Source organism: Danio rerio, chromosome 11 (assembly GCF_052040795.2).
Source record: "Danio rerio strain M-AB ecotype USA chromosome 11, GRCz13ab, whole genome shotgun sequence".
Taxonomy (NCBI): Eukaryota; Metazoa; Chordata; class Actinopteri; order Cypriniformes; family Danionidae; genus Danio; species Danio rerio.
Genome location: NC_141031.1, coordinates 46,790,001 through 46,804,980, shown reverse-complemented (window position 1 = coordinate 46,804,980; position 14,980 = coordinate 46,790,001). Strand labels below are relative to the sequence as shown.

The window sequence follows — 14,980 nt, the reverse complement described above, 5'->3', positions numbered from 1 at the left end:
TTTGACATATTCACTCTTTCTTTTTGCAAAAAAATGGCAGAACTTCTTTTTTTGTAATTGCAAATCTTTTTTTTCTATTTTTCTTATCTTATTTCTCTATATTTATATATAAATATCATATATATATATATATATATATATATATATATATATATATATATATATATATATATATATATATATATATATATATACACACACACACACAGTGTTTCCACTAGGATTTTTTTTCCAGCTGTGGTGGCAGGCCTTTTTTTTTACACAGATCTACCAACCTGTGGCGTTATTTCAATGACAAATATTGTAAGCGCAGTATTAGAAGTCGAGATTTTATGTAATACCCTAAGAGCATGCAAATCTCTTTACTTGCACGCCGATTTCCTCTGCTCGTGCACAAAACTTCTTGCAGGCACCCTCAAATATAAGCCGCTTCAAGAGCGCGCAGATCTTCTTGTGCGCTCTCAAATAAACGCTGCTGAAGTGCGATTTAGTGCGTTTATGTAACGAGTATGTCTCCAGCATTTATTAGATTTGCTAGAAATATTTATGAATGTCTCCAATAGGCCTGCAGAGCGGCATTAATGCACCCTGAAGTAAAGTGAAACTGATGTACGTTGTGTTTGCTGGCCTCGCGCATCACGCACCTGTCAGTAAGCACGTCACCTTAAAGGGTTAAACAAATGATGCACATCACTACTACGGTTACAGAAAAGTTTGCGTTGTTATAATTCACTTGCCCTTTAATAAGTTTTGGTGTGATTATCACCCGATATTAAAAAAATGCTTTGAATGAGAAGCTGTAATGTAGCCGTAGCGGGATGAATTTTGGCCTGGCGCCCCGCCATGGAAGAATGAATGTAAGGCAAGGCAAGTTTATTTATATAGCACATTTCATACACAATGGCAATTCAAAGTGCTTTACATAAACAAGAATAAAAGAAACAAGTAAAATAAAAATAAAAACAAATAATAAAAATGCGTAAAATCAAAACAAAACATAAAAACAGGTAAAATGTGATATAAAAGAATGAAGAAGAAGAGAAAAACATTGGCAGTTCATTTTGCTGTGCTAAACATAAGCTGGATAAGTTGGCGGTTCATTCCGCTGTGGTGACCCCTGATAAATAAATGACTAAGCTGAAGGAAAATGAATGAATGAAAAGCTGAAATAAAACAGTATTTTATTGCAAAACACACTCCAATTATATTTGATTTAAATAAATATTAACCTGATGTAGTGATCAACATTGTGTCTTCAGAACTAATCGATATATAAAGTGTGCAACTGAAAAGGTTTAGTTAAATACTTGTAAATAAATTAGATTTCTTTACATTTTTAGTTTTAGTATTTCAGTTTTATAATATGAAAATAAATAATGAATATATACAATAAATAAAAAATCAAACATGCCAAAGCGGTCATAGAAGAAAAGAGATTTCATCCATCAAAATAATCCAAGCTTTATACAGCATTAATAGTTTTCTCCCTTTAAAAGTTTTTTCTGTTTATGTGTTTACTCATAATTTACACCAGAGACCCACTAAAATATCATTCAGAGTAACAATAGTCAAAAAATCACGTCAGTCATGTTACGAAAACTAATGACTTGATAAAATATCTGCATTTAGACTTACAGTTTGCCTACAAAAAAACGCATTAATCTTCATATGAAATATTTAATTCTTCAAATATTCTAGGTTTTGGCTGCACAGTGGTTAGCACACAGCAAGAAGGTTGCTGGTTCGAGTCCCGGCTGGGCCAGTTGGCATTTCTGTTTGGAGTTTGCATGTTCTCCTCATGTTAGCGTGGGTTTCCTCTGTGTGCTCCGGTCTTGATTACTGAATAAGCTAAATTGGCCGTAGTGTACGAGTGTGAATGCAAGAGTGTATGGGTGTTTCCTAGTGTTGTGTTGCAGCAGGAAGTAATCCGCTGCCCAAAACCTATGCTGGATAAGTTGACGGTTCATTCCGCTGTGGCGGCCCCTGATGAATAAAGGAACTTAGCCGAAAAGAAAATGAATGAATGAATGTTTAACAGAGCAGGACATTTTTCACAGTATTTCTATTTTCTATTCTCTAAACTTCTACAGAAGATCGTCTTATCAAGTCATTATTATTAACCTTAAGCACTATTTTTTTCGATGGTCTACAGAACAAACCACAGTCCCATTTTGATCATCGCTGTAAAAAAACGTGGAAAAGAAGTGAGGGTTTGTGGAAAAAGACAAAATTGGCTAAACTACTCTGTTAAGTCCTCCAGACCTGGGATGAATAGGATCGTTTCCCAGCTGCCCGGCATTTCGACCAGGCCAAAGCGGGTCGTAATACCCCGCCAATCTGCTAAATTGATGTCCTCTCAGGAGGCAAAAATCTTGTCCTGGAGCGAACTACAAGGCAAAGGCAGGTATCTGGTGTCCTGACCTAAGCATTGGAAACCCAGCTCCCCGCTGCCCACAACCACAGGGCCGGCCATTGTTTATCGTCCCTCCTCTCTCAATACGGCCACAGATACAGTTAAAAGCACCAGCCAGTTAACGTGATTAAATTTCTCTGTATCAATCATTCACACACAAAGTGTTCGATTGTGTGCCTCCGAGTCGCGCACAATGGACAATGCTCCTCACAGTTGAACTGTTCGCGGTAGAAAAGGTGTCTAGTGCGCTGTTTTTGTTACCTGCTCTCTAGCCTGTGAAAGCAATCTCACATCAAAGAAAAGCCATGCAGGTAACACAATGCCGCATCGGTGCTAGCATGACGGCTGTTTGCGTCGCACATGTATGTGTGTGCATGCGCGTTTATGTGTATTTTGCATGTTGCGACGACCCCGAACATCAAAACCAGCCACAACAAGCCATTGTGCAGACCAGATCTCCAGAATCTACACACTTCTGAGGGGGAAAAGAGGCAGATAAAATGACATTCTACCTCTCTACACGGTGGGGACAATCGGCGCAAAGATACGAGACGGGGGACGTTTTCTTTTCTCCGCCAAACACAAAAGGCTCCAGTAGTTATTTTAGACCGCTCGCTTACACGGCTAATCTTGATGTGTGAAAGAAAGGGTCCGGTGCTGCGACCCGTGACCCGCGACTGTACCGCTGGGGTTCCCCTTCGGTTGGGGAACTTCAGTGCCATGAATGGGAGGATTCGGATCAGAAGCCGCTTATCTGGAGAGTATTGAACGGGCCAATGAATGAAATTAATTGGCAGCGTAAGCTTGCGCAGGTGTGCGACATCTGCAATTATCTCAGCATATAAGCACACCTGAAGCCAGCAGACGCCATCCTTTTCGCTTCAGATCCTTTCTGAGTGAGTCGATGAGGGTTCCTCTTGCTGATCAGCACTTCAGAGCGAACGAGTGTGTCTCCCGGTCCAGAGTGGGTCTTCGCGGTGGCAGACGGTCGAGCTGGGTTACTCCCTTGCCTGCGGTTCTTTGGGTCCGGTCCTCCAGAGCGGTGCGTATAGTTGCAACTTTCCTAAAAGAGCAACACAGTCGTGCAGCACGTCCTTTTCAGGATGGCGCTCCGACTGTGCGTTTCTGGATGCGGGGGTTTCCTGTCTCCGGATGATGGACACGATCACTGCATTGCATGTTTGGGGGTCCAGCATGTTAATGCGGTGCTCGCGGGCGGTTCATGTCGTCATTGCGATGCCATGACCGTTGCACAGCTAAGATCGCGGCTAACTTTCGCAAGAGAGCGAGCCACCCCAGTTGCCTCCTGTTCTAAAAAAAGCAGCGGGCGCTCGGGCAGATCTGAGGGTTTCAGCGGGAGCTAATCCGCCGCCCACGGGCTCGCGGACCTCTCGCTCCTCACGGCGCTCCATCCAAGCTTCGGGTGGTGAGAGTGATCCGTCTAACCAGATGGTAGCTCTCACACTCGCTGACACCGGAGATCAGATGTCCTCCGCGGCATCGGAGGGTGGGCTTTCACTGTCCGACGAAGATCCGGACCCGCTCGCCCCCTCCGGGCAGGTGAGCGCTGTCAAATCGGATCCTGAAGCGGACATGTTAGCCGTGCTTTCCCGGGCTGCTTCGGCCGTGGGGTTGGAGATGGTTTATCCCCCAGCTCCGCGGCCGGACCGACTAGATGGGTGCTACGTAGAGGACCAGAAGGCGAAGCCTTCGAAGCCTCTCGTCCCCTTCTTCCCGGAAGTGCACAGTAGGCTCACGCAGTCCTGGAGGGCACCTTTCTCTGCCCGTGCTGCGAGTGCCTCCGCCCTCACCGCCCTTGACGGCGGAGCTGCCAGGGGGTATGAGGCGATCCCGTCAGTGGAGCGCGCTATCGCGGTCAATCTTTGTCCGCGCGGCGCCTCTACGTGGCGGGGTTTGCCCCGCCTCCCGTCCAAAGCCTGTAGGTTGTCTGCCTCCCTCGGAGCCAGAGCTTATAAGGCTGCGGGCCAGGCTGCTTCTGCTTTGCACGCGATGGCCACCTACCAGCGCTACCAAGCGCAGGCGCTGGCCGAGCTGCACGAGGGCGGGTCCAACCCAAGCTTATTACATGAGCTGCGCACTGCGACCGACTATGCTCTTCGGACTACTAAGTCCGCCGCGTGTGCGCTGGGGAGGACGATGTCCACACTTGTGGTTCAGGAACGCCACCTCTGGCTAAACCTGGCCGATATGCGCGACGTTGACAAAGTTCGCTTTCTTGACTCGCCCATATCCCAGGCTGGCCTGTTCGGCGACACCGTCGGTGAATTCACCCAGGAATTCAAGGCGGTGAAAGAGCAGTCGGATGCGATGGGCAATGTCATCTATCGGCGTGGCCGTAAGCCCGCTCCGCCCGCCGAGCCATCCACCTCCGCTGTTCCTCGCCGAGGGCGCCCGCCAACGAGTGCTGCCCCGCCCCCGCCTGCGCCTCCGGCCAAGCGGGCGCGGCGTTCACCTCGAAAGCAGGCAGCCCCTCCTGCCCAGGGCGCCGTTAAGTCCGGTAAACGGACCGCGAAGCGTCCCTGAGACAGGCCATCCGGAGAAGAGGAAACTTGCTCTTTCCCCGCTGGAGGGCGGGGCCCCGATAACAACGGTACTTTTCAGTGCCACCAAAACATCAGTAAAAGAGCACTTTTTCCCTTCCCCGGATGTGACTGCACGAGTTCTGCCAGTCCGGGACGCGCTGCCTTCCGGCTCGCAGACTCTACGTGCTTCGCCAGTGGCTCACGAGCGCTGGGGGGACGGTCTCCCTTCCCTCAGCCCTCCAGCCCCCTCTCCGGAGTCAGGGTGCGGAGCCAGAGCGAATCGCTCTCCTCCAGCTTTTCCGCGGGACCCTCGTGCTTCCCGGATCAGCACACCCACTCCGCGCTGCCCCACCGCTGGTACGTCAGCGATTGTAGCGATGACTCCATTAGCGAGGGCTCTGCCTGCCTGGTTAGCGCGGGCCAGCCCCTCGCGGTGGCTCATACGCACAATCAGACTCGGTTACGCGATTCAGTTCGCGAAACGGCCCCCCAAGTTTACGGGCGTGTATTTCTCCAGGGTCAACCCCCTGTCCGCCCCTGTCTTGCGAGAGGAGATTGCTGCCCTCCTGGCGAAGGGTGCAATCGAGCCGGTTCCTCCAGCCGAGATGGAGAGTGGGTTTTACAGCCCATACTTCATCGTACCCAAAAAGAGCGGTGGGTCACGGCCAATCCTAGATCTGCGCGTTTTGAACCGCTGTCTGCACAAGCTGCCGTTCAGAATGCTCACGCAGAGGCGCATTCTCCAATGCGTTCGTCCTCGGGATTGGTTTGCAGCCATAGACCTGAAGGACGCGTATTTCCATGTCTCCATTCTTCCACGCCACCGCCAATTTCTGCGGTTTGCGTTCGAGGGTCGAGCGTGGCAGTACAAGGTCCTCCCCTTCGGGCTCTCTCTGTCTCCGCGGGTCTTCACCAAACTCGCGGAGGGTGCCCTAGCGCCCCTTCGGCTCGCGGGCATTCGCATACTCGGTTATCTCGACGACTGGCTGATTTTAGCCCACTCGCGGGAGCAATTGATTATGCACAGGGACGAGGTGCTTCGGCATCTCCGCCTACTGGGGCTTCAGGTCAACCGAGAAAAGAGCAAACTCGCCCCCGTGCAGAGGATTTCTTTTCTCGGGATGGAGCTGGACTCGATCACCATGGTAGCGCACCTCTCCGAGGAACGCGCTCGCCTGTTGCTGAACTGTCTGAGGGAGCTCGACAGCAAACTAGTGGTCCCACTGAAGTTCTTTCAGAGGCTCCTGGGGCATATGGCATCCGCAGCCGCCGTCACGCCGCTCGGGTTGCTCCATATGAGACCACTTCAGCACTGGCTTCACGATCGGGTCCCCAGACGCGCATGGCACGCGGGCACACACCGGGTCTCTGTTACTGCGCTGTGTCGCCGCGCCCTCAGCCCTTGGAACGACCCCTCGTTCCTACAGGCCGGTGTGCCTCTAGGACAGGCGTCCAGCCATGTTGTTGTTTCAACAGACGCTTCCAACACGGGTTGGGGGGCCGTGTGTCGCGGGCATGCGGCTGCGGGCCTCTGGAAGGGTGCCCAGCTGCATTGGCATATCAATCGCCTAGAGCTGTTGGCAGTGTTCCTCGCTCTCCACCGCTTTTTACCGGTGCTGGAGCGGCAACACGTGCTGGTCAGGACGGACAGTATGGCGGCGGCGGCGTATATCAACCGCATGGGGGGTATGCGCTCTCGCCGCATGTCTCAGCTCGCCCGCCGTCTGCTCCTCTGGAGTCACCCGCGGCTGAAATCGCTGCGCGCCATTCACGTCCCAGGCACGCTCAATCGTGCAGCCGATGCGCTCTCACGACAGCTGTTACGCCCTGGAGAATGGAGACTCCACCCCGAGTCTGTTCAGCTGATATGGGCGCGATTCGGGGAGGCCCAGATCGATCTGTTTGCTTCCCCCGAGAACGCTCACTGCCAGTTGTTTTTTTCCCTGACCGAGGGCTCTCTCGGCACGGATGCACTGGCCCACAGCTGGCCTCGGGGCATGCGCAAGTATGCGTTTCCCCCAGTGAGCCTGCTCGCGCAGTTTCTGTGCAAGGTCAGGGAGGACGAGGAACAGGTTCTGCTAGTTGCGCCCCTTTGGCCCAACCGGACCTGGATATCAGAGCTCTCACTCCTCGCGACGGCCCTCCCCTGGCGGATCCCTTTGAGAGAGGACCTACTCTCTCAGGGACAGGGCACCATCTGGCACCCTCGCCCCGATCTTTGGAACCTCCACGTGTGGTCCCTAGACGCGAGGAAGACTTAGGTAACCTACCGACTGCGGTGGTTAATACCATCACTCAGGCTAGAGCCCCCTCCACGAGGCGCGCCTACGCCCTGAAGTGGAGTCTATTCACTGAATGGTGCGTCTCTCGCAGAGAAGACCCCCGAAATTGCCAGATTAGTGTTGTGCTCTCTTTCCTTCAAGAGAAGTTGGACAGCAGGCTGTCGCCCTCCACTCTCAAGGTTTACGTGGCCGCCATCTCCGCTTATCATAGCGCGGTAGCTGGCGGCACCGTGGGAAAGCATAACCTGGTCATCCAGTTCCTTAGGGGTGCTAGGTGAATTAATCCATCTCGCCCCCCTCTCATGCCCTCTTGGGATCTCGCCCTCGTTCTCACGAGTCTGCGATCCGATCCCTTTGAGCCACTCGAATCAGTATCTCTAAGATTTCTGTCCCTGAAGACAGCTCTGCTGGTTGCGTTGGCCTCCATCAAGAGGGTCGGGGACCTGGAGGCATTTTCGGTCAGTGACTCGTGCCTGGAATTCGGGCCGGATTACTCTCACGTTATCCTGAGACCCCGCCCCGGTTATGTGCCCAAGGTTCCTACCACCCCCTTTAGAGATCAGGTAGTGAACCTGCAAGCGCTGCCCCCGGAGGAGGCAGACCCAGCCCTTTCTTTACTTTGTCCAGTTCGCGCTCTGCGCATTTATGTGGACCGTACTCAGAATTTTAGATCATCTGAGCAGCTCTTTGTCTGTTATGGCGGTCGGCAGCAGGGAAGTGCCGTATCGAAACAAAGATTATCCCACTGGATTGTGGATGCCATTTCACTCGCTTATTCGAGTCGAGGTCAGCCGTGTCCCCCGGGAGTTCGTGCACACTCCACTCGGAGCGTTGCATCCTCTTGGGCGCGTGCACGCGGCGCCTCTCTAACAGACATCTGTAGAGCTGCGGGCTGGGCGACACCCAACACATTTGCAAGGTTTTACATCTGCGAGTGGAGCCGGTTTCCTCAAGGGTATTAGGTAACCCTTTGGTGATTGAGGAGACAACTCGGTAGGGTGTTGAAACACGCTTGCTGCGCCATTCTCCCTAACACGGAGGTACGTGCGCCTTTTTTATCTGTCAGTAAAGTTCCCCGTCAGGTGAGCCCTGCAGATTCCTCCGTGGCCCCCAGCACTGACTCAGCGGAGGAGTCACTTGCTGGCCCACTACGTTGTAGGTCTGCCCGCTGGTCAGCCCGCGTTTTGGGTATAGGTGCCTGCTATGCGTGATCCCCACTAGGCGATCCCATATGCTTATTCCGCCACGGTTAAGTCCCCCCCCTGGGCGGACCCGTGTCTTCCCTCTCCGCTAACCACTCTTTGCTATGCGTACTCCCCCTTTTTAGGGCTAGTCCATAGGTAAATTCTGCCATCTATCCCCCCCTTGGGTAACGGATGGCCTCCGCAGCGTCCTCCCTATCGGGATTGCACGCTTCCCAACGTACTGTCGTATTTCCTAGAATTATCTAGATGCTCACGACTTCCCAAAAAAATATATCTAAATCCGTAAAACTTCTGTTGAAGTAGGATAAATTAGGGCCAGGGACACGTTGGAGGACCGCGCCCCCCATGATGTGGGTGCGTCACGCTTGCTTGACTATCTCCTCATCGGGGGTGTTGGTAAGGTGCAGTCATTATGGCGCTTTCCATATTCTCCCATTCATGGCACTGAAGTTCCCCAACCGAAGGGGAACGTTCGAGGTTACAGAAGTAACCCTTCGTTCCCCGAGGAGGGGAACGGAAGTGCCATATTCCGTCGCCATAATGACTGTCCCTTAGCTGTTTGAAAGTCTCTTCAGCTTAAAAGGATGGCGTCTGCTGGCTTCAGGTGTGCTTATATGCTGAGATAATTGCAGATGTCGCACACCTGCGCAAGCTTACGCTGCCAATTAATTTCATTCATTGGCCCGTTCAATACTCTCCAGATAAGCGGCTTCTGATCCGAATCCTCCCATTCATGGCACTTCCGTTCCCCTCCTCGGGGAACGAAGGGTTACTTCTGTAACCTCGAACGTTATGCAGTAACAGTGAGAAACACACACAGATGTGCAAACAAAACAAAAAAAAAATCACTTTTTTATGTTGCAAAGTTGACTGGACGAAGTAATTATTAACTCGACTTTTAATGGTCCTTCCTCAGAGTGAAGAGGAAATTACTTTTTTTTCCATTCCAGCAACTTCCAGCAATCCAACTTCATCTGGCAAAATAAAACGTCAAATTGTAATGACAAAAAAATGATGATGATTATAAAAATTAATTACATTTCTGTCATTTAGCGTAACAGAACAAAACAACAAACTTATTCTGAGCTTTAAAATATAAATAAAAAGTACACTCTAAAAAAATAATGGCAAAAAAGTCAAGTCATTTTTTGTTGCTTTAATACAGCTACATTTCAACTATTCACTCATTTTCTTTTCGGCTTAGTCCCTTTATTAATCCGGGGTCACCACAGCAGAATGAACTGCCAACTTATCCAGCAAGTTTTTTCGCAGCGTATGCCCTTCCAGCCGCAACCCATCTCTGGGAAACATCCACACACACATCCACACACACTCATACACAACGGACAATTTTGCCTACCCAATTCACCTGTACCGCATGTCTTTGGACTGTGGGGGAAACTGGAGCACCCGGAGGAAACCCACGCGAACGCAGGGAGAACATGCAAACTCCACACAGAAACGCCAACTGAGCCGAGGCTCAAACCAGTGACCTTCTTGCTGTGAGACGACAGCACTACCTACTGCGCCACTGCTTCGCCCCATTTCAACTACATTGTTCAAATTATTCAAAGCATACTGTAACTTCATCAGTAAGTTTGATTAATGTAAGTGGAGATGACTAGAAAAGTTTATTTGATTCACCTAACGAATTTAAAGAAGCAACTATTTTTTTATTTTATTTATTTATTTATTTTTTAGCTGCGTGTCAAATGGCACACCATGCACTCATGCACTAAGTACTTATGTACTTACTAGGGATGCCACGGTTCTCAATACAATATTGAACTGTACGGTACGACCTCCACGGTTCAATGCGTGCTTGTTAATTGCGGTTTTCTTGGTTTTGCGTTTAAATAATTTATGTGTGTTTTATATCTACCCGAATTGACTGTGTGTGCCTGTAAATCCATGAGCTGAGATGAGGAAACTCCTCCCGCGAGTAAATATCCAATCACTGTGCTCTAAAGTTAGGGGGCGCTTCACCATCATTCCACACTTTAACATTGCGAGCCGCGGTGGAGTGAGGCTGAGGCAACCGTACAAGGAAGTGCCGGCAAAGTGAGGCAACAGTACGGGAAAGCGCCGGGGTATGGAGGTTAATAGTTACAGGTTTTCAACATTTTTTAAAATATCTTTTTTTGTGTGTCTAAGAGGATAAAAGAAACTCAAAACCACTTGAGAGAGAGTAAAAGGTGAGTATGTTTTCATTTTTGGGTAAGCCATCCCTTTAAGTACCAATTCTGACAAAATTACCCGTCTATTATTAAAATATTAATAAAGTAAAATAATAAATTAAATACTAAAAAGGTATATTTATTAGTACTTGTACATGCACATATTCTGCATCATTTTATTCTACACTTCTACTTGTACCCTAATAAACCAACCTGATCTCACGAGGAAACCTAAGTATTTTACGTTTTGTCAGTTTAGTGGCTAATTCGTACGATTTCATACAAGATGAGTCGTATAAAAATGTGCGGTTTTAAAAAGAAGGCGTCGCACCTAACTCCACCCCTAACCTCAACCGTCATTGGGTGATAAGCAAATCGTACTAAATTGTACGAATTAGATGGTACGAATTCATATGAATCAGCCACTAAATGAAAAAGTTACGAATTTCCGTGAGATTCTGTTTCAAGAGTTCACACTTAGATATTGCTTGACAACTGTAAGCAGGTTTGGCATGCTGTCCCGGGAGAGAACCCTGAGCTCGGAGATAGTTGAGCCCAGGGCTCCCGCCAGGTCCATAGAGCATGTGAGGGTAATACGAGATCAGGTGGTTCTCGAGAGCTCCCCCTTTTTTTTTTGTAAAGGAGAAAAGGAGGAGAAAGGGGTGAATGGGGGGTTTCTTCGGAAAACGAAGATAAGGGAGTAATATCTAGCTAGGCTACTTATAGTGAGTTAGGATAGATCTGATTGGCTAACTAATGAGTGTAGATAGGTGGCCAGCTGCAGTCAATTATATCACGTGCTCCTCTCGAAATTAGTTTAAAAACTTCACCTAATAAACAGCAAATTAGGAGTTTATTGAGACAAATGTCATAGTTAAAGGTTTATTAAAAGCAATATTTGTGCCTTAAAATAATGTGTGGCCATAGTATCACACTATATTTAATTCTGTTTCAAATGATGGAAATTTTCTTAGTAGTTCATTCATTCATTTTCCTTCAGCTTAGTCCATTTATTCTACAGGGGTCGCCACAGCAAAATTAACCACCAGCTTATCCAGCATATGTTTTACACAACAGATGCTCTTCCAGCTGCAACCCTGTACTGAGAAAACACCCATACACACTCATTCACACACACTCATACACTACGGCTAATTTAGTTCATCAGTTCCCCTATAGCGCATGTGTTTGGACTGTGGGGGAAACTGGAGCACTTGGAGGAAACCCATGCCAACACGGGAAGAACATGCAAACTCCACACAGAAATGCCAACTGACCCAGCTGGGACTCAAACCAATGACCTTCTTGCTGTGAGGCGACAGTGCTGAAGTCTTACCACACTCTTTATTCTTCCAGAGCAACTTTTGACACAGGCTTTTATTTGCTATTCCTCAAAACTAGCACATTACTGTACACATTTGCCAAGACATTAATCATTTATTTAGTCAAACACTGTAGGAGAACGTGTAGTCCTTTGTGCTGCCATGCGACATAATTCGCTCATGAATTTTTACGAAGAAATGTCTGCGAGAATAAAAAACCCGAAAAACGAGAGCAGACTCATGTGAAATGAACGGAAAGAATAACAACATGCATCATTTACACACAGCAGCATCTTATAGGTGTATGTACATAACAGTTCACGGGAGATTATTCTGAGACAGACATAAATATCACCATTTGCACTTAATAATGCATAAAACAAGCATTTAATTGACTGTCTCGTATGGAAATTTACATATTGTGTCCCAAAGCCTTTTTATTATTGAAACAGCCTGAAACTTGACACATGCATTTGTACCAAACGTTGAAGATCATACTCTGGGTGTGTTTTGCAAGATTCCTCTGTCTGTGAAACATATTTTAGGGTCTAGAATAATAATAATAATAATAATAATAATAATAATAATAATAATAATAATAATAAATAGCAATGATGATAACAAAGTTGGAGCAGCATGGTGGCTCAGTTGTTAGCACATGTGCCTCAGAGCAAGAAGGTCACTGGTTTGAGCCCCAGCTGGGCCAGTTGGCATTTCTGTGTGGTGCTTGCATGTTCTCCCTGTGTTGGCATGGGTTTCCTCCGGGTGCTCTGGTTTCCCCCACAGTCCAAACACATGCGCTATTCACCTTATTCTGTGCCGACGAGCAGGCGCTGCCATTTGAATCTTTTTGTCTCGAGACTTCCGGTCTCATTCACTTCCGTTCATTTTTTGACGTTTAAATCTGCTCGTTACGCTGCTTGACGTTGCAATTTGATGTTTTCTTATTATATTATTCTACTTGGTCTGTATAGTCATGCAAACATTTGTTTGTAGAGCAAGTAGTTTGACCCTTTTCTGCCGTTTATTATTCCTAGTCATTTCTCCCAAAGGCGACTGAATCAGAAGTTCGCGAAAATAATAAATTTGCGAAAACAGGCGCACTTTCACATTTTAGAATAAGCTCAATAGGGGAATTGATTAACTGAATTGGTCATAATGTACGTGTGTGTGAGAATGATTGTGTATGGGTGTTTCCCAGTACTGGGCTGTCGCTGGAAGGGCATCTACTTCGTAAAACATGCTGGAACAGGTGGAGGGGCATTCCACTGTGGCGACTCCTGATAAATAAGGGACTAAACCCAAAGAAAATGAATATTGAAGTTGGTGATGATAAAGGTAATATTCTGTGATGATGGCAGCAATGATATCAATAATAATAAACATAATAATAATGACATAAAAAGCAATAGTAATGAGCATAAATAAGCACACCCCCTTTTAAAAATTAGTATTTTTTTCTAACAATATATTTTTCTTATAATATTAGTTATGTTGATTTAAAATAAGAGTTTGGTCACCAAACATCTTTAGGTATATACATTTAAATTCAAATGACGGGGTTCAACAATAAGGACTGCCCGTTACAAAGTCACAAACTATAATCATTTTTTTATGTTTCTCTAGATTTTTCCTCTTTTTCCCTCTTTATTTAAAATTTTCTCCCAACATATTCATTTGGGTGTAGACATGTCTGGACTGTGATCTTCAAATTTTGTGTTAGAATATTTCCACTTCGTGACTTCGGTACTCATTCATTCACTTTTCTTCTGCTTAGTCCCTTTATTAATCAGGGATCGCCACAGCGGAATGAACCGCCAACTTATCCGGCACATGTTTTACACAGCGGATGCCTTTCCAGATGCAGCCCATCACTGGGAAACACCCATTTACTCTCACTCACACACATACACCACAGACAATTTAGGCTACCCAATTCACCTGTACTGCATGTCTTTAGACTGGGGAAAACCAGAGCACCCGGAAAAAACCCATGGCAACACGGGAGAACATGCAAACTCCACACACACACACACACACACACATATATATGACACACACACATGACACACACACACACATATGACACACACACACACACACATGACACACACACACACACACGACACACACACACATATGACACACACACACACATATGACACACACACACACACACACATATGACACACACACACATGACACACATATATGACACACACACACATGACACACACACATAACACACACATACACATGACACAAACACACACATATGACACACACATATGACACACACACACACACATATGACACACACACACGTAACACATGCACACACCCACACATGACCGAACATTTGACACACAAACACACACGACACACACATGACACACATGACACAAACACACACACATGACTCACACATTTGACACACAAACGACATACACACATATGACACACACGACACACACACACACACACATATGACACACGACACACACACACGACACACACACATGACACACACACATGACACACATACACACACACAAACATATGACACGTGCACACACACACACACACACACACACACACACACACACACACACACTCACGCACACACATATGCAGCCGGAGACTGTAGAAGGGATTGATGGAGGCAGATTTTCTGACAGATCTGTGAAAGGGTGTGGTGTGGATGCTAAATTACAGGTGTGACCCCGCAGCGCTCACGTCCTGCATGATTTATTGGGTTTGTCGGTAACTAGAAAGAGTTCAAATACGGGAGGTCTGAACTTCCTGTTATCTTTGCCCTCGGCTGACCTCTCGTGCGCTCGTCTGCTGTGTTTCACAAGCCAATGCATAACTCACAGAGAGGTCAGCGCAAAGAGCCTGCTGGACCTGTGAGCTTCTCAACCCTTGTGTTGTCTTCTAACTCCGCACACACTGTTTGTCAGGTGTACACAATGAGACGCCTTCACTAAACCTCGAATGTAAAGCAGATCAATTTAATCTCAATCCTCAAATCTATTCTG

At 47.4% G+C, this 14,980-nt stretch overlaps 1 protein-coding gene and 1 long non-coding RNA gene across 23 annotated transcripts in view; one reads left to right on the top strand and one right to left on the bottom strand.

Annotated features, from left to right (window-relative positions):
* Positions 1 to 14,980, bottom strand: part of traf3ip2b (TRAF3 interacting protein 2b) — an 872,991-nt gene that overhangs the window by 394,524 nt on the left and 463,487 nt on the right. The window lies entirely within an intron of this gene.
* LOC147834931 (uncharacterized) overlaps positions 1 to 14,980 on the top strand; it is a 182,724-nt gene that overhangs the window by 6,303 nt on the left and 161,441 nt on the right. The gene's annotated exons all lie outside the window — the stretch shown is intronic.